The sequence below is a fragment of the Dipteris shenzhenensis genome, chromosome 27 (genome assembly GCF_047967505.1).
Source record: "Dipteris shenzhenensis isolate YYH24624 ecotype China chromosome 27, Dip_SZ_1.0, whole genome shotgun sequence".
NCBI lineage: Eukaryota > Viridiplantae > Streptophyta > Polypodiopsida > Gleicheniales > Dipteridaceae > Dipteris > Dipteris shenzhenensis.
In genome coordinates, this window is record NC_141622.1 from 34,199,849 (window position 1) to 34,220,592 (window position 20,744).

At 46.4% G+C, this 20,744-nt stretch overlaps 1 protein-coding gene across 5 annotated transcripts in view; it reads right to left on the reverse strand.

Moving 5' to 3' along the window:
• LOC147884197 (putative phospholipid-transporting ATPase 12) overlaps window positions 1-20,744 on the reverse strand; it is a 78,368-nt gene that overhangs the window by 24,993 nt on the left and 32,631 nt on the right. The window lies entirely within an intron of this gene.

Consider the following 20,744-nt stretch of genomic DNA (forward strand, 5'->3'; position numbering starts at 1 on the left):
GTCACATTGGAAGCTCTCGCAACACCCCACCTCCCTCTGGACTTCATAGCCGAGGTGGACTTAAAAAACACCCTGACATAACACAGTGTCACTAAAACCCCAAACCAACCCAAAGAGCAACAAAATAAACTTTCACACAATATATTTACCCCCAGCTGTTGAGTACACAGTGCGTGCTCAACAGCCGCATGAGTGCAACCTCCACAAAAAGGATCATCAACCTGTATGCAAATCCAAATGCGAGAAACTGCCACCCACTATAAGAAAACTATCAAGATATCTGGGCTCCACCAGCCCCCACATGCATGCTGCCTCCCATGAAAGATAACAAACACATCAAGATCAGAACAAAGGCACTTCCATATAGTTCACCGATCCATGCCTCCTCAACATGGCCAAGACATAGGCCAAAAGACAAGAGTTTCCTGCCCAATCTCAATACGAATACGATACTCTGAAGAACTCGTACCAACATGACCATGCATAGCATCCAACAAATGATCACACTCACCCCCTGCTGGGACATCACATAACTCCACTGATCATTGGGCATCACACTTGTACCATGAGATTGGCTCATCTCCACATAAGCCACACTCTTTGAGGTCATCTCCACATACATAGATGCCTCGGACTCACCCAGCCCATGATCTATAACTAGAGGCTGCTCAACAGGCTCCATTGCCTCATCCTTGCAAGCTGCAATGCCTATTCCATAACCTGAGTCATCAATGAAGTCCGCGAGCACACGAGCATCCTCCCCATCTCAAGAATGCTCATACTAAAGACTTGAAAGGCACCCACCCTAAGGCATATCATCACACTGACTACTATGCACCATGACTTCAACCTTCTCATCATGCATAACTAGAGTGCCCTCCTGGGCACCTTCCTTTCCTCACATACACGCGCACTATCAACCTTTTTTTCTTGCCATACCACAATACTTGGTCACATTCTGCAATTCCATGCTTTCTTTCAGCGACTGCTTCATCAAATAACACCTTTCCCCTCTTCAAAACATACCTTTGAAACTCAGGTAACAATGCATTACCTTGAAATGTTCCAAGCCACCATCATTCCAAACAGAAAGTGCATCCAAATACTTTTCTCACATTCCTTGAACGTCAGTGCCACTTGAAAAACATGCTCCCCTTTTACATGCCTTAGACCCACAACCTGTCGCAAAATGACAGGAGACTCACGCAACTTTAACTGCTCAACCAAGGCACTAGACGAGGTATCCCAACTACTCTTGACTATTAAGGCAACAATTTGAACATCATGAGTGCACTTCCCTCAAGAACATCACCAAAAAATATCAGCCCAGTGTGCCTCGGGCCATTTGTATGAGACACATGCACATCTGAAAATACGCAAATATGCCCTAGGGTCCTCCCTCTTGGATCCACAAAATAGTGGCAGGTCCATCAAAGGCAACCCACACCAACCAAACACCAAACTATCCATAGAACACGTCCTCACTATACTTTATCCACCACCTTATGCATGCATCAATTCACCGTTCATAAGACAAAAAAAGCAATAAAATACTAGCACTATGAATAATGTAGGGAGACACATAGGTGCACATAGTTAGCTAGTGATGGGTTTTTTTCTGTCTCCAAAGACATCTTTTCCCAAAAAAAAAAAATGATATGATGTAAATATTTGACTATGAATAAAATGTTTGTAGGAACTTCCTATGGGAAGTGATGAAAACGAAATATGGATGCACTCCACAGGAATGTACCCATGTGTGATGGGGTCGGTGGTTGAATGTCAAATGTAAAAGTTTTTTGTGTTTTTTTACCTGTGGTAAATGGTCTTCTGTGCATGGAATGTTGTCATGTCAATATCTGTGTTACATCCAATGTGGTAAATGTGTGGGCATGCATCAAAATACCTTGTTTTGAAGGATAGTGAAATGTGACCCCAATTATGTGAGAATGGTCTTGGTGCAATGGTTTTTGAGGCAAGGTAGAAGAGTAGTAAAAGGAGGCAATGACGTGGAAAATTTACGTGGAGACGTGGCTTGCATGAGGAAGCTATGATTTACGTGGGGACTTGGCTCATTACATGGGTGGCATGAAGGGATTTCCAAAAGGAGTCAACGCTGCGATTGGAAAAGGGGGGAGTGCTGATTGTGGGAGAGAAGGTGACGAATCTGAAAATTAGGAGAAGAGGAAGAAGTGTGTGCTGATTGTACGTCGCCGGTGATCTACGCTACCTTCTGCGCTGATTGTGAGAGAGAGCTGTTGCTTGCTTGAGGCGCACGTATGAAGTTGACCCCCCGCTTCGCAGGAATTCTGTCGTTGGAATTTGAAGAGCTGCTGATCGCTTGTTCTTGAGGTGAACGAGAATTTGAGGAGAAGAGCCAGAGGATTGCGCAAGAGACTGCTCATACACTGAGGAGAGGTTCCTGTGTATGTGAAGACAACAGCGTGTGGACAAGGAAGGGTGAAGACCTGTTCAACTGAAGTCTCGAAGATCTTGGATGATCTGCAGGAGTTGTGTCTTATTCCTGTCGCTTGTGGTACCACAGATGTGCATTGTTCCCTTCTAACTGTGTCTTGTTCATCGTGTCATTTGTGCCATCTCGATTGAGAGTCTTCCTAGTGTCTTTGTGCTTGTTTGTGGCTTGTTGAGGGTGTAGGCCATCTTTTGGTGGTTCTAGTGATGCCCTATAGGCCATGGTGTGTGCCTTGTAGGTATAAATGTAGGCACTTATAGTGTTAGTGCCTTCTATGCCACATAGGACACTTAGTCCTATGTGACACCTAGGACACTTAGTCCTAGGCCTAGATACAAGTACTTTGTACTTGTGTTTAGGAACTTTATCCATCAATCTAATATTTTGACGGGACTTCTACATCGACTTCGTCCTGTACCTACACTCTCTCTCTCTCTCTTCGTTTTGCATCTTCAGTGGTATCAGAGCAGGTTTTGCTCTAGCCTTCCAACTATCCTCAGCCCCGAGCCTCCATTGCTCATTGGAGATTTTTTTGCCCCGTTGGTCGACAAGCAGGCGTTGTACAGTCCGTACCTTCCGTACAGATCTGCGTACCTTACATCTTGTTCGAGGCCCTTCAGCGCTATCTGTTCCGTACTCTGCGTAGTTGCCGTACTGCACATTCGTACCTGCGCATCGCTGTGCTGTACTGCGCGTCCGTGCACTTCGTCGTACCTACGTCATACCTGCGCCGTACTGCACGTAGCCGTTGCATCGCTGTACTGAAGTCGTGCATCGCCGTACGTTGTACTGAAATCGTACACCCGTACCTGCAGTTCGTCGTACGTACGGTGCACTGATAGATCCGTCATACTTCCGTACCGTACATCGTTTCGTACCTACGCCGTACGATTGTACCTGCGTAGGAGTACAAGGTACTTTCACCGTACCTTCAATCGTCAGCAGTCTGTACCAGCTCCCCGTACTACGTACCTTCAATGGTATTCCGTACAGCTTCATCTGGGTATTCCGTACAGATTCACCACAAGTTCTATACCTGTTTTAGCATTGGCTCGAATCAGGTCCTTGGTCTCACTGCAGTCATTTACAGACATTTGCAGATTTGGGGCTTTTGCAGGACATTGGAAAATTTGGGGTTTTCATTTCCTTTCACCTCATTTAATTGCAATTTCTTGCAAGAAATTGGAGTTTTGGGATTTGTTCTGCAATTTCTTGTTTAGATTGTAGTACATTGGGTCACATTGCAGGACATTCAGTTACATTTGCAGGACATTGAGTCAGATTTGCATACATTGGGTCACATTTGCAAAATTTCAGCTAAATTTGGGGCTTTTCTGAATTTGCCCTCTTTTTGGCCTATTTGCCCTCAATAAATTTAGGGCTTTTGCCAAATTTGCTGTTTTTGTAGTGAACATTTCCTGTCACAGTCACATTTGGGTCAGATCTGCATTTGCCCTTTGATTTGGGTCAGAAATTTGCAGATATTTGCTGTCATTTTTGGGACAGTCAGCTTTTTGCAGTGATAGCCTTGAGGCTTTTGGGTTTTCAGGTCTTTTACAGGTTATCACAGTTGCTATGGTTGGGAACAATCAAGATTTATTTGGAGTTCTTCGTGAAGATGATAAGTTGGATGGCACCAACTATCCGATGTGGTCTTATCTCATGAAACATATTCTTGTTGCAAAGCATTTGTGGAATATTGTTTCTGGGGCTGATCTGAGGCCAGCCATTGCGACAGTGGTTGGTTCTACTGCTCCTTCTGCAGGTGGTACTCCTCCTGATGCCTCTTACTCTAGCACTCCTACTGCTGCTCTTCCAACTCAAGAACAGTCTAGATGGGATGCAAGAGATGCAAATGCACATTCATGCATTGCTTTATCATGCAAGAGAATCATTATTCCACACATCCAGTCTTGTAGGACAGCAAAGGACGCTTGGGATAAATTGGCTTCTCTATATCAGATTCGCAATGAAGCTCTTGTTGCATATTTGAGAAGGCAATTACAGGAAGTGAATATGAATGAAGGTGAGTCAATGGATGCATATTTGACAAAGGTCAAGGACCTCATGGAACAGCTTGCCAACATTGATGAGGTGGTGCCCAATTCACAGCTTGTCAGTACTACATTGAATGGACTACGAGATACATATCAAGGGTTTGCTACAACCCTTCGATTAGTGCCCATGGGTAATCCAGAGCACTATTCTTTTGATCAGCTAGTTACTTTGCTTTTGCAGGAAGAGCAAAGTAGAGCTAACAGACAAGCCATTATTCCTGATCATGCATTTGCTTCACAGCAGACAGGAAGAGGCAAGGCTTCCAAGCCTATGGGCAAGCCAAAATCTGCGCATAGTAGCTGCAATTCCTCTACACATAGCAGCTGCAATTCCTCCCATGCATCTAAAAATACAGCAGATAAGGGAAAGAAGAAAAGATGCAACTATTGTCGCAAGCCTGGACATGACATTTCAGAATGCAGGAAGCGCATTGCTTCGGAGAAAAAGAAAGCAGGATTGACAGTTAATGCCTCACATGCCATTGAATCCCATGAGCCAGCACATGCTTCACATGCACATGCTCTTCAGGATGATTGGGCATGGGCTGTCCATTGCTCATTTGATCCCTCCAAAGCTGATGCACTCTTTGCTGCTAATGATGCTCAGTCCTGGTACTTTGATAGTGGAGCTTCCAAGCATGTCACATCTTGCAGACAGTTGTTTCATTCTCTAGCTGATGCACCTCGAGGGGGGACAGTTACATGTGCCAATAATGCTTCATATGCTGTAAAAGGAGTTGGAGATGTGCAGCAAACATCCATTTCCAGCCATCCTGTCACTCTGACAAATGTTCTTTTTGTGCCTGGCATTGAAGTCAACTTGATTTCAATTTCAGCATTTGCTACTTCAGGTTTAAGAGTAGTTTTTCATGGCTACAGATGTCTAGTTTATGATCTTCGTGATGACAATGCCATAGTTCTCACTGGCACTTTACAAAAAGGGCTTTATCACCTTGATCATCATCCGGCTGTACTTTCTATTGAAGCATTGGCTATTTCAGATTCACACCTTGCTGAAACTCATCTTTGGCATGAGAGAATGGGCCATCTCAATTATAGAGCTCTTGCAAAGCTACATTCACAGCAGATGGCAAATGATGTACCTCAGACTCACACAATTTCCAAACATGTGTGTGAGGGTTGTCTTTTGGGTAAGATGCATCGATTTCCTTTTCAAAAGAATTGTCCAAAACTCTCACAAAGGAAATTGCAGCTAGTACACAGTGATGTCTGTGGCCCAATGAGGACAAATGCCATTGGGGGGTATAAGTATTTCATGACTCTCATTGATGATTTCACAAGATATTGCTGGGTATATCCCTTAAAGGCCAAATCTGAAGTTTTCTTATGCTTTCAGAGATGGCTGAATATGGTTGAGAATGAATCAGGATGCAAGCTTGTCACCCTCAACACAGATAGGGGGGGTGAGTATATGTTTTTTTTCCGAAAAAACAGTGCTAATTATATTACTTCGAAAACAAGATACGTGAGGTCAGTTTTGCAGCTGACGGGGCTGCGTTCACAAATCGGACGCAGCCCTAAAAGGAAACAGAAAGCTCTCTCTTACGGAGGGATCAGGCGAGTGTGAATGAACAGCCAGAGAGGTGGTGAATAGCGCCACTGAAGGCCCTGAGAAGTATGCTCGAAGAAGAGGCCCTGCGTATCCCAATCACGGAGGAAACGTCTCCGCTTCTCCCGGCCAGCCCGGGAATCTCCCTGTATCTGGTCCCACTGGCCTCTGGGGGGGTGAGTATATGTCAAAGGAGTTTGATGCATTTCTATCCTCACGGGGCATTATTTACTCATGCACTACTCCTTACACTCCTCAGCAAAATCCTATTTCTCAAAGGAAAAACAGGTCCACCATGGAGATGGCTAGATGCATGCTTAAGGCCAAGTCTTTGCCCAATAAATTTTGGCTTGATGCAGTAATGTGTGCCAACTATGTGCTGAATAGATCACCTACACGGGCATTAAAGACTATTACACCTTATGAAGCATGGAAAGGTAGGAAGCCTTCACTTTCACACATGAAAGTTTTTGGGTCTCTTGCATATGTTCATGTACCATCTCAGCTGAGACATAAGCTTGATGACAAGGCAATCAAATGCATATTCATTGGTTACAGCCAGGAGAGCAGAGGGTATCGGTTATATCAACTAAATACTGGGAAGATTATTGTCAGTAGAGATGTGATCTTTGCTGAACATTCAGCTTCTCCTCTTGTGGAATGCAAAGCAAAGCCAGATATTGACATGTTTGATGCCTTTGAATCTTGGTTACCTCTACCATCATCAAAAGAGGATTTTGACCAGCAACATGCGCCTCCTGCAGGCCCTCCACAAAGCAATAATCAGCCTCAACCTCATGCTGATTTGCAGGTTACTCTTCCGGCACAAAATGATCCCATTACTCATGATGCAGTCATTGAAGAAAGAGCTGTTAATAGACAGCAAAGGCAAGTCCCCAGATGGCTTCTAGATACATTGAGGGACAGCAAACAAGATCAGCCTTTTGCTGCCCGGACAGGATCAGGGAATAGACAGCATGGTCACTTTCTTGAGTTTGCACTCCTTGCTTACAGCTTGCAATGAAGAGCTTTTGTGCCATAAAGATGCTTCTGAGAGCAAAGAGTGGATGGATGCAATGAAAGCTGAGTTACAATCCATTGCCAAAAATGACACTTGCGAATTAGTAGATCTCCCACCTGGCAAGCATGCCATTGGAACGCGGTGGGTCTACAAATTAAAAAGGAAATCTGATGGCAGCATAGATCGATACAAAGCCCGTCTTGTTGCAAAAGGGTATGCCCAACAACAAGGCATTGACTTTGAGGAGACATTTGCTCCCACATCCAGGATTACTACCATTCGATGTGTCATTGCCATTGCAGCCCATCATCATTGGCAAGTGCACCAACTTGACATCAAGACTGCCTTTCTTCATGGGGATCTGCAGGAACCTCCTGGCTTTGAGGTTGTTAATTCTGAAAATAAGGTATGCCGGCTTAGAAAAGCCCTCTATGGTTTGAAGCAGGCACCCAAGGCATGGTATGCCAAAATTCATGCACACTTACTATCCCTTGGTTTTCAGAATAGTAAAAGATACTCAGCAAATTGCAGCTTTCAAGGCTGATTTGCAGCAGATTTTTGACATGTCAGACATGGGCCAGCTCCATTATTATTTGGGCATTCAGTTTGCTCATGTTGAGGGGGGTATCATGATGTCTCAGTCCAAGTATATTGGACAGCTCCTTGATCGTTTTCAGTTTAAGGATTGCAAGCCAATCTCTACTCCAGTGGACCCTGGCTTCAAATTCTCAGCTCATGATGGGAGCCCACCATGTGATATTACTCTTTATCAGCAAGCTCTTGGATGCCTTATTTATTTTATGTCACACCAGACCTGACTTGCAGTATGCAGTATCTCAGCTCAACAGATTCATGCACATGCCCAGTTCACTGCATTGGCAGGCAATGAAGAGAGTCTTCAGATATCTCAGAGGCACTCAGGATTTAGCCCTTTTCTATGGTGATCAGGGTTCACTTACCATGCATGCTTACACGGATAGTGACTGGGCAGGATGTTCCGACACTAGAGTGTCACATACTGGCAATTGTTTTTTGCTTGGCAATTCATGTATTTCTTGGCTCAACAAGAAGCAACCGACAGTTGCCACGTCTAGTTGTGAGGCTGAGTACAGAGCAGCCTTCACTGCTACAGTAGAGTGTGTTTGGCTTCGACGGTTACTTACAGATCTTGGCATTTGCCAGACATCCTCCACTATTGTCTACACTGACAACCAGAGTGCTTTGGCCATTGCGCGTAACCCAGTGTTTCATGCGCGTACCAAGCATATTGAAGTTCACTATCATTATGTTCGGGAGCGGCTGTCAGCAGGAGACATAGAGTTATCCTATCTTCCCACAGAGGACAACATCGCAGATATGTTTACAAAGGCACTTCCTCGTCCCAAGTTCGAAGTCTTTCGACAGGCTTTACACTTGGTTCCCTTTGTTACATGATCTCACATTCCTTGTACATTCATAGGTGGCTATATCCTTTTGGATGAACATGTGCCACCATGACCAGAAACTACCAGGTATTCGGAGACGTTTCCAGAGTACTTCAGCCCATCCCATGGAAGGGGGTTTGTAGGCCATCTTTTGGTGGTTCTAGTGATGCCCTATAGGCCATGGTGTGTACCTTGTAGGCATAAGTGTAGGCACTTATAGTGTTAGTGCCTTCTATGACACATAGGACACTTAGTCCTATGTGACACCTAGGACACTTAGTCCTAGGCCTAGATACAAGTACTTTGTACTTGTGTTTAGGAACTTTATCCATCAATCTAATATTTTGACGTGACTTCTACATCGACTTCGTCCTGTACCTGCACTCTCTCTCTCTCTCTTCGTTTTGCATCTTCAGAGGGTATCATCTCAAGTCACTGTGGTCAGGGTACATGCTCTGGGCATTGTGCACTTGCTCTATTTATATTGGAGCCCATATTGCTAGTCTGATTCCATAGAGAGCCCCAACCTCATCTACAGAGCTAATTGAATTATGGTGATTGTGTAGGATTGATAGGCAAAAGAGAGAGAGAGAGCAAGGTACAAAGAGTCGATAGAGTCTGCCATCGCGTCAAAACTAGGATAATAAAAAATAGAGAGTACAAGGTACTTGTACCTAGAGGAGGACTAAGTGTCCTAGGTGTCACATAGGACTAAGTGTCCTAGGTGGCCTAAAAAGCACTAACACTACAAGTGCCTCTATTTATGCCTACAAGGCACATACCATGGCATATAGGGCATCACTAGAACCACCAGGAGATGGCCTACAAACCCCCCTCCATGGGATGGGCTGAAGTACTCTGGAAACGTCTCAGAATACCTGGTATTTTCTGGTCATGGTGGCACATGTTCATCCAAAAGGATATAGCCACCTATGAATGTACAAGGGATGTCAGATCATGTAACAAAGGGAACCAAGTGTAAAGCCTGTTGGAAGACTTCGAACTTGGGATGAGGAAGTGCCTTTGTAAACATATATGCTATGTTGTCCTCTGTGGGAAGAAAGGACAACTCTATGTCTCCTATTGACAACCGCTCCCGAACATAATGATAGTGAACTTCAATATGCTTGGTACGCGCATGAAACACTGGGTTATGCGCAATGGCCAAAGCACTGTGGCTGTCAGTGGAGACAATAGCGGAGGATGTCTAGCGAATACCAAGATCTGTAAGTAACTGTCGAAGCCAAACACACTCTACTGTAGCGGTGAAAGCTGCCATGTACTCAGCCTCACAGCTAGATGTGGCAACTGTTGGTTGCTTCTTGCTAAGCCAAGAGATACATGAATTGCCAAGTAAAAAACAATTGCCAGTATGTGACACTCTAGTGTCGGAACATCCTGCCCAGTCACTATCCGTGTAAGCATGCATGGTAAGTGAACCCTGATCACCATAGAAGAGGGCTAAATCCTGAGTGCCTCTAAGATATCTGAAGACTCTCTTCACTGCCTGCCAATGCAGTGAACTACGCATGTGCATGAATCTGTTGAGCTGAGATACTGCATACTGTAAGTCCGGTTTGGTGTGACATAAATAAATAAGACATCCAACAGCCTGCTGATAAAGAGTGATATCACAAGATGGGCTCCCATTATGAGCTGAGAATTTGAAGCTAGGGTCCACTGGAGTAGAGATTGGCTTGCAATCCTCAAACTGAAAACGATCAAGGAGCTATCCAATATACTTGGACTGAGACATCATGATACCCCCCTCAATATGAGCAAACTGAATGCCCAAATAATAATGGAGCTGTCCCATGTCTGACATGTCAAAAATCTGCTCCAAATCAGCTGAGTATATGGGCCCGTGATAAACATATCATCCACATATAAAATCAGCACTAAAAAATCAGATCCACTCCCACGGACATAAAGAGTGGGTTCTGTGGGAGTACTCTGAAAGCCAAGGGATAGTAAGTGTGTATGAATTTTGGCATACCAGGCCCTGGGTGCCTGCTTCAAACCATAAAGGGCTTTTCTAAGCCGGCATACCTTATTTTCAGAATTAACAACCTCAAAGCCAGGAGGTTGTGTGACATAGACTTCTTCCTGCGGATCCCCATGAAGAAAAGCAGTCTTGATGTCAAGTTGGTGTTGGAAAGGTCACCTCCCCATCTGTAAGCCCCCAAATGAGGAGTGCGTGGGGGAGGGAGACCTAGGGCAGGATGTGCCCAAAGAGAGATTACCTGGACGTGTGGATCTGGGACAGATCTGGAGCATTCATGGTTGATGGGGTATCCCTAGGATGAAAGGTTGCATCAGGAGCAACTCATGTGCAGGAAGATGGCGGGGACACAGTGTCTTGGATCAGGCCTAGCATGAGGCACTCAGTGGACTGCAGCAGGACCCTATGAAAGGCGCACTGACATCAGCATGTGTACGGAGCAGGGTACAAATCTGTACGGATCTGTACGGGCCGCTGCAGGGCAGTGTACGGAAGAGGTATGGCCAGGACAAGGCGCCGGCAAAGGGCTGCAGCAAGGTGCAGTATAGTAGGGGTCTATGGGCAGGCCTATGGCTTGCAAGCAGGGCTGGCAGGTGGCAGGACAGCAGCAAAGGAGCTGGACCCTGCATGTAACAAAGGGCCAGCAAAGGGCCCTTATATAGGGCTGGTTGGGCTGAGCCAACCAGGTCGGTTGGGCCAGCCAACCTGGTCTGTCCAGTCGGCCCAGTCAGGGCAGACTGGTCGGTATTTTTGCCAGGCCTTAGGGCCTATAAAAGGAGAGGCTTGTGGCCTCATTTCACATCCAGCAGCAGCTTTGGAGGAGCAGACAGGAGCAGCAGATAGGGCTTCCTTGGGCCTTTTCCAAGGAGGTGAAGGAGACCTAAAGAGTGCTGCAGACTTAGCTCCAGGGAGAGGCTGAACCTAGACTGTCTTCTAGGGCAGAAGGTTGCTGAGATCATCATCTTCTAGAGCAGCCATTCACAAGCAGGTTGGAGCAAGAGGTACGGCCAGGACAAGGCGCCGGTAAAGGGGTGCAGCAAGGTGCAGTATAGTAGGGGTCTATGGGCAGGCCTATGGCTTGCAAGCAGGGCTGGCAGGTGGCAGGACAGTTGCAAAGGAGCTGGACCCTGCATTTAACAAAGGGCCAGTAAAGGGCCCTTATATAGGGCTGGTTGGGCTGAGCCAACCAGGTCGGTTGGGCCAGCCAACCTGGTCTGTCCAGTCGGCCCAGTCAGGGCAGACTGGTCGGTATTTTTGCCAGGCCTTAGGGCCTATAAAAGGAGAGGCTTGTGGCCTCATTTCACATCCAACAGAGCAGCTTTGGAGGAGCAGACAGGAGCAGCAGATAGGGCTTCCTTGGGCCTTTTCCCAAGAGGTGAAGGAGACCTAAAGAGTGCTGCAGACTTAGCTCCAGGGAGAGGCTGAACCTAGACTGTCTTCTAGGGCTGAAGGTTGCTGAGATCATCATCTTCTAGAGCAGCCATTCACAAGCAGCTTGGAGCAGTGGAACAGTTATCTTGGGGCCTACATTCAGGAGGACCAAGGGGACCTGTGTCCTGCAGACAAAGCTTGGCAGGGGCTGCCCACCTAGGCTGATTCACAGGCAGTAAGGTGGAGAAGAACATACTGGACGGAAAGTCTACAGACGCTCCAGGTGGAGCACACGGACTCGAGTCTAGAGATAGACAGCAGATAGGAGAAGAACCTTGTGGTAAGATCAGAGAACCACATCATTGGTGGGACTCTCGATTTGTCTCTTTTGTATTGTGTCCATATTTGTGGACGGAAATATATATTTTGGTGGTTTCTCTATCTGGTTGGTTCATTGTCTATTGATGAGTCTGCACGTCTATGTGACGCACATTAAGTAAAGAAGTTTGTGATTCCACACCCACACCGCACACTGTGTGAGCTCCTGGGCATTACTATAAGTCTTCCGCTGCGTGTACCCTCTGTTGGGTAATTTCTAACATGGTATCAAAGCCCAAGTAGGAGGCTCACAGGTGTGGGAGCCTGGCAGGGACCTTGCTGAAGGACGACCCTGATTCAGAAGCTCTTGGGAATCGACTTCCACGACTGGAGGATTGTGCCCTTGCGAGAAGGAGGGTGACTCAGGTTCAGTCAAATGCGTTTAAAGTTCGCGGTCCAGGATATCTGGAGATGTACTTCTGTTGCAGACCTTGCCAAAGGAAGGACGGGTTGAAACAGACCCTCAGAGCATGGTGCCTGGAAGACTCTAGGTTGTTCACTCATTATGAGGGGGACAACTAGAAGATCGTGGAGGCTGGGTTGCTCGAATTCGAAGGCAGGAAAGTGACGGAAGGGGGTGGTGCCAGGAGGTGCTACCAGAGATGGACCTGTGTATCAGGATGGTGTGCGGAAGCGAAACCGGACCTGGTGGAGCAACAGCCACTGGATGAAAAGCCAGGAAAAGATTTTGACGCCGAAAGGTTCCAGAGGACTACGACCAGGGAGTTACTGGAGCATCTTCATCGACATGTTGGCATTGGGCCTGGATGTGTCGCTGAGAGGGGGTGTTGGAAAGGTCACCTCCCCATCTGTAAGCCCCCAAATGAGGAGTGCGTGGGGGAGGGAGACCTAGGGCAGGATGTGCCCAAAGAGAGATTACCTGGATGTGTGGATCTGGGACAGATCTGGAGCATTCATGGTTGATGGGGTATCCCAAGGATGAAAGGTTGCATCAGAAGCAGCTCGTGTGCAGGAAGATGCGGGGACACAGTGTCTTGGATCAGGCCTAGCATGAGGCACTCAGTGGACTGCAGCAGGACCCTATGAAAGGCGCGCTGACATCAGCATGTGTACGGAGCAGGGTACAAAGCTGTACGGATCTGTATGGGCTGCTGCAGGGCAATGTACGGAAGAGGTACAGCCAGGACAAGGCGCCGGCAAAGGGCTGCAGCAAGGCGCAGTATAGTGGGGGTCTATGGGCAGGTCTATGGCTTGCAACAGGGCTGGCAGGTGGCAGGACAGCAGCAAAGGAGCTGCACCCTGCATGGAACAAAGGGCCAGCAAAGGGCCCTTATATAGGGCTGGTTGGGCTGAGCCAACCAGGTCGGTTGGGCCAGCCAACCTGGTCTGTCCAGTCGGCCCAGTCAGGGCAGACTGGTCGGTATTTTTGCCAGGCCTTAGGGCCTATAAAAGGAGAGGCTTGTGGCCTCATTTCACATCCAGCAGAGCAGCTGTGGAGGAGCAGACAGGAGCAGCAGATAAGGCTTCCTTGGGCCTTTTCCCAGGAGGTGAAGGAGACCTAAAGAGTGCTGAAGACTCAGCTCCAGGGAGAGGCTGAACCTAGACTGTCTTCTAGGGCAGAAGGTTGCTGAGATCATCATCTTCTGGAGCAGCCATTCACAAGCAGGTTTGAGTAGTGGAACAGTTATCTTGGGGCCTACATTCAGGAGGACCAAGGGGACCTGTGTGCTGCAGACAAAGCTTGGCAAGGGCTGCCCACCTAGGCTGATTCACAGGCAGTAAGGTGGAGAAGAACATACTGGACGGAAAGTCTACAGACGCTCCAGGTGGAGCACGCGGACTCGAGTCTAGAGATAGCCAGCAGATAGGAGAAGGACCTTGTGGTAAGATAAGAGGACCACATCATTGGTGGGACTCTGGATCTGTATCTTTTGTATTGTGTCCATATTTGTGGACGAAAATATATATTTTGGTGGTTTCTCTATCTGGTTGGTTCATTGTCTATTGATGAGTCTGCACATCTATGTGATGCACATTAAGTAAAGAAGTTTGTGATTCCACACCCACACCACACACTGTGTGAGCTCCTGGGCATTACTATAAGTCTTCCGCTATGTGTACCCTCTGTTGGGTAATTTCTAATAGTTGGTGCACTTGCCAATGATGATGGGCTGCAATGGCAATGACACATCTAATGGTAGTAATCCTGGATGTGGGAGCAAATGTCTCTTCAAAGTCAATGCCTTGTTGTTGAGCATACCCTTTTCCAACAAGACGGGCTTTGTGTCGATCTATACTGCCATCAGATTTCCTTTTTAATTTGTAGACCCACCAAGTACCAATGGCATGCTTGCCGGGAGGGAGATTACCAATTCCTATGTGTCATTTTTGGCAATGGATTGTAACTCAGCTCTCATTGCATCCATCCACTCTTTACTGTCAAAAGCATCTTTATGGCACAAGGGCTCTTCATTGCAAGCTGTAGCAAGGAGTGCAAATTCAACAAAGTGACCATGCATCTGTCTATTCCCTGATCTTGTTCGGGCAGCAAAAGGCTGATCTTGATTGCTGTCCCTCAATGTATCAAGAAGCCATCTGGGAACTTGCCTTTGCTGTCTATTGACAGCTCTTTCTTCAATGACTGCATCATGAATAGTGGGATGATTTTGTGCTGGAAGAGAAACCTGCAAACCAGCATGGGGTAGTGGCTGATTATTGCTTGGTGAAGGGCCTGCAAGAGGCGCATGTTGCTGGTCAAAGTCCTCTTCTAAGGATGGCAGAGGTAACCAAGATTCAAAGGCATCAAACATGTCAACATCTGGCTTAGCTTTGCAGTCCACAAGAGGAGAAGCTGAATGTTCAGCAAAGTTTACATCTCTACTGACAATAATCTTCCCAGTATTTGGTTGATATAACCGATACCCTCTGCTCTCCTGGCTATAACCAATAAATATGCATTTGATTGCCTTGTCATCAAGCTTATGTCTCAGCTGAGATGGTACATGAACATATGCAAGAGACCCAAAAACTCTCATGTGTGAAAGTGAAGGCTTCCTGCCTTTCCATGCTTCATAAGGTGTAACAGTCTTCAATGCCCGTGTAGGTGATCTATTCAGCACATAGTTGGCACACATCATTGCATCAAGCCAAAATTTATTGGGCAAAGACTTGGCCTTAAGCATGCATCTGGCTGAAGGGGACAGAAGAGGGAAGAAGAGTAAGAGGGAGAGAGTGTGAGAGAGAGAAGACTCAAGTGTGCGGGTGTGAAGTGATGAGCCACACCACAAACTCATTAGTTTTATTAGGATTAGGTTTTACCCTATGACTGTCTTAAGACAGTCATAGATGTCTTATCTTTAATAAAGGGGTGGCAATGTACCTTTACCCCAACAACCTCCCACCTAAAGGCCAATGTGCCTAAAGGGGAGAAAAGAATAAAAATTACAGCAATATACAGTTACTGTATGCAAGACCATAAAATAAGAATGGTCTCATCCTAATCCCATGATGTGGCGGCAATGTGCAAACCGCTCTGTAGGCAAGCTCTTAGTGAGCAAATCTGCAGGATTATCATCAGTATGCACCTTCACAAGCTCAAGTCGCTTGTCTTCCAGTACATCCCTGATGAAATGATATTTCACATCTATGTGCTTGGTCTTCTGATGAAAGACCGGATTCTTTGCCAACATGATAGCACTCTGACTATCACAATGCAAAACTGGCATATCTCCTGTAATGCCCAAGTCTCCCACCAGCCGAGTAAGCCATATTGCTTCCTTGCAAGCCTCAATGGCTGCAACATATTCAGCTTCAGTAGTTGACAGTGCAATGCATTTCTGCAACCGAGACACCCATGATATAGCACCTCCTGCAAATGTGAAAATATAACCGGTAGTAGACTTCCGGTTATCTGCATTCCGTGCATAGTCTGAATCTGTAAAACCATGCACCAATGCATCCTGCCTACCATAGCATATGCACAAGTCTTTGGTACCCTTGAGATACCTCAAGACACCTTTCATTGCTTCCCAGTGCCGCTTGCCTGGATTTGCCATATACCTGCTGATGACTCCCACCGCAAAGGCAATATCCGGACGAGTGGCAACCATGGCATACATCAAAGATCCAACTGCAGATGCATACGGAACCTTGGCCATTTCAGCCTTATCATCATCTGATCTGGGGCTGTCCTTACTGCTGAGTTTTAAATGTGGAGGCAACGGGGTACTAATAGACTTCCCCCCCTCCATTTTAAAGCGCTGCAGTACATTGTCAATGTACTCTTTCTGTGACAGAAACAAAAGTCCCTTGGACCTGTCACGAGTAATCCGCATGCCAAGAATATGATTTGCATCACCCAAGTCTTTCATGTCAAAAGACTTATGTAGTTGTTTCTTCAAAGCACTAATCTCATGCTGAGATTTACTGGCAATAAGCATGTCATCCACATATAGAATGAGTAGCATCAAACTGCCATCCTTTGCCCGTTTGGTGTACAAGCAATGATCGGTCTCACACCTATGATACCCTTGGGACTGCATGAAGGCATCAAACTTCTTGTACCATTCTCTTGGCGCCTGCTTGAGTCCATACAAGCTCCTCTTGAGCTTACACACAAGCTGCTCTTTCCCTTTAACAGCATATCCCTCTGGCTGACTCATATAGATCTCATCATGGAGATCTCCGTGAAGAAAGGCTGTCTTCACATCCATCTGACATAAATCCATGTCGTCATGAGCAACAAGAGCTAACACTGCTCTCAAAGTAGTCATCTTGACTACAGGGGAAAAGATCTCATCAAAGTCAATGCCCTTCTCCTGCTTAAATCCCTTGGCAACCAATCTGGCCTTATACCTCGGTAAAGCATTTGAATCCACTTTGACTTTGTAAACCCACTTGCATGGCAAAACCTTTCTGCCTGCAGGTAGTTGCACCAAGTCCCATGTATCATTTTGAAGTAGGGAGTCCATTTCTGACTGCATGGCTTTCTCCCACTTCTTTTTCTCTGTTCTTCCCATAGCTTCCTTGAAGCTGGAAGGCCCTAAACCATCCTTATGCATTAAATTTAGTGTCTATGAATTGTGATGGTTCTAAGTTCACGGGTGCTCCTCCTAACAAAATGTTCCGGATTAGGCTGCTGTCCAGCCTGTTCGTCATGCATGACGGGTGGCTGTACCACCATATCTGGCTGTTCTACAGCCCCATCTGCTGGCATATCCAGTGGTGCATCATTGGCAAAATTATCTGGCTGATTTTCAGCCTGTATACCCTCTTGAACTGGGTTATCTGCAGCAGCCTGCTGCTGCATATAAATGGGCATTCTTTGCTGTCCAACATCATCATAAATAACCCTCCTGTATTCCACAGGTTGCACGGGTTCCTTGTGTACACTATCCTCTTTAAAGATGACATCATTGCTGCGTATACTCTTCCGTTTAACGGAACATTGAACACAAGAGTGTCAGAAATAGTGAGCATGATAGCTGCCCTTGCGGACAAATCAAGCTCTTCCCAGTCATCAGCTGCCATGTCAGATGGCTTGACACCCTTCACCCTTATGGGCTTAGAAATCTTCTTTAACAGAAGTACATTCAAGCACTGTTCTGCCCATAATGCATAATTGTGTGCTCCTTCCAGTTTCTTTATGTTCAGAATTGGAGATTCACTTCCCCCTGATGCCATATCAGATAAGGAAAGTATCTGACTCCCTGGAAGTAAAAAAGACTGAATAAAAATTCTGATTTCTCAGAAAAAACCTGCTCTATCAAGAGCCAGGAGCACTCACAATAGTGCTGTTCTTTACTGTCAGGAAATCTGCAGCAAAACAGAAAATTCCCCCAGTTACTGTACCTTCTGAAACACTGTACCGTGCTCAAATAGGCATAAAAACAGTAATTTCAGACTGCTGCAGCTGCTCAACAAGTGCTTTAACAGTGCATAATCAGCTGACAAAGCACAAACACTGCTGTAAACACTGCTGTACTGGCTGTACTGATCACTTCTCCCACCTCAGATGAGGTATGGCACTGAGTTAATATGCATAAATCACTTGGCATACACCCAAAAAAAAATGACACTTCAGCCTGTCACAAAAACCTGCAACAGAAAATGGGATAAATCCCAAGCAATCACCCTTCTACGAAGGGGATAAAATGCATCTGAAGATCTCTGTCGGTAACCCAAGTGCTATCAAACAAAATCTGGGCAAAAGCCCCTTGATCTGACACCTGAACCAAGTGAAGAACACCTCAACACTGAGGTAGCATGCAATGTGAAAATCTCTCTGACAAAATCAACCAACAGTGTAATGCATATACTGTCCTGTGTAGAAATGACATACACAGATCCCAACGTACAAACACTCAATGATGAACCTTTTGAGCACTGTCAACGATGGACAGTTAGGGACCGAGTAAACTCGATGCGCCCTGGCCAAGCGTGGCTCAACTGAGGTTCTCTGAGTGTTGCACAAGAAATGTGACCTGCAAGAAAATGTCACCTCGACACTGCGGAAATCGAGGCAAATGTGTGCTCTCTGGCACCACACTACCTCAAGGCATACAAAGCATCAACTGCCAGGCAAAAGCCCTATGATCTGCTCACCCGGAAACTGAGATTCAAGCCCAGTAAAAGCATAAAAGTCCTCTGCAAAATCAAGGCATTTCCTTCACGAAAACAGATAACTGTGCAATCAACCACACACTGTGGTTCTCTTCACCTCAAGCACGAGGTAAATGAAGGTACTTGCTGTACTTTCAAGAAAACACAGTTTTGTGAACTGAAAGATGATCCTGAATCAAGAGCAGAGAGCTCTTTCTCCTTCTTTTTCTTCCCAAAAAAAAATTCTGCCTGCTGTACTTGCTGTACCTGCGCACGTGTGCAGAATCCCAGAAGAGAAAAAAAAATTTCGACGGTCTCCCTGATGCAGCTCCCTGTACCTGCGCCGTGTAAATCCGTACGGATGTACGGCTCCTGTACGACGTCCGTACGGCAGGTACGGATGGCCGTACCTGAGCGCGCGCTGCGCGCTCTGATTCCACGCGGCCTGGTGCTGTGCACTGGCTGCCCCTGCGCAGGCTAGCAGCTAGCAGCTGCTGCTGTAGCGCTAGCTGCATGAGCAGCTGCGCTGCTCGTGCCCTGCTCTGCGCCCGCGCCCTGATCTGTGCCCGCGCCCGCGCTGCCGTTGCGCCCCGCGCTGCGATGCCTTCGCTGCCTGCAGATCTGCGACGCCCGTCTGTACGGATGTACGGACGACGTACGTCCGTACGGCGCTGTCACCTGCTGACCCGCACCCGCGCCCGCGCGCTGGCCCGTTGGCCCTTGCAGAGGCTAGGTAGAGGTCGAAGGGGGGGGGTAGGCAAGGGTAGAGGGAGAAGAGGCTTTGATACCAGTTGAAGGGGACAGAAGAGGGAAGAAGAGTAAGAGGGAGAGAGTGTGAGAGAGAGAAGACTTCAAGTGTGCGGGTGTGAGTTTTATTAGGATTAGGTTTTACCCTATGACTGTCTTAAGACAGTCATAGATGTCTTATCTAATAAAGGGGTGGCAATGTGCCTTTACCCCAACACTGGCCATCTCCATTGTGGACCTATTTTTCCTTTCAGAAACAGGATTCTGCTGAGGAGTGTAAGGAGTAGTGCATGAGTGAATAATGCCCCGTGAAGACAGAAAGGCATCAAACTCCTTTGACATATACTCTCCCCCCCTACTTGTGTTGAGGGTGACAAGCTTGCATCCTGATTCATTCTCAACCATATTCAGCCACCTCTGAAAGCATAAGAAAACTTCAGATTTGGCTTTTAAAGGATATATCAAGCAATATCTTGTGAAATCATCAATGAAAGTCATGAAATATTTGTACCCTCCAATGGCATTTGTCCTCATTGGGCGGCACTAGCTGCAATTTCCTTTGTGAGAGTTGTGGACAATTCTTTTGAAAAGGAAACCGATGCATCTTACCCAAAAGACAACCCTCACACACATGTTTGGAAACTGTGTGAGTTTGAGGTACATCATTTGCCATCTGCTGTGAATGTAGCTTTGCAAGAGCTCTATTATTGAGATGACCCATTCTCTCATGCCAAAGATGAGTTTCAGCAAGCTGTGAATCTGAAATTGCAAATACTTCAATAGAAAGTGCAGCTAAGTGATGATCAAGGTGATAAAGCTGCAAGACCGGATGTGTGGAATAATGATTCTCTTGCATGATAAAGCAATACGTGCATTTGCATCTCTTGCATCCCATCTTGACTGTTCCTGAGTTGGAAGAGCAGCAGCAGGAGTGCTACAAGATGAGGCATCATGAGGAGTACCCCCTGCAGAGGGACCAGTAGTAGAGGCAACCACTGTAGCATTGGCTGGCCTCAGATCAACCCCAGAAACAATATTCCACAAATGCTTTGCAACAAGAATATGTTTCATGAGATAAGACCACATCGGATAGTTGGTGCCATCCAACTTATCATCTTCACGAAGAACACCAAATAGATC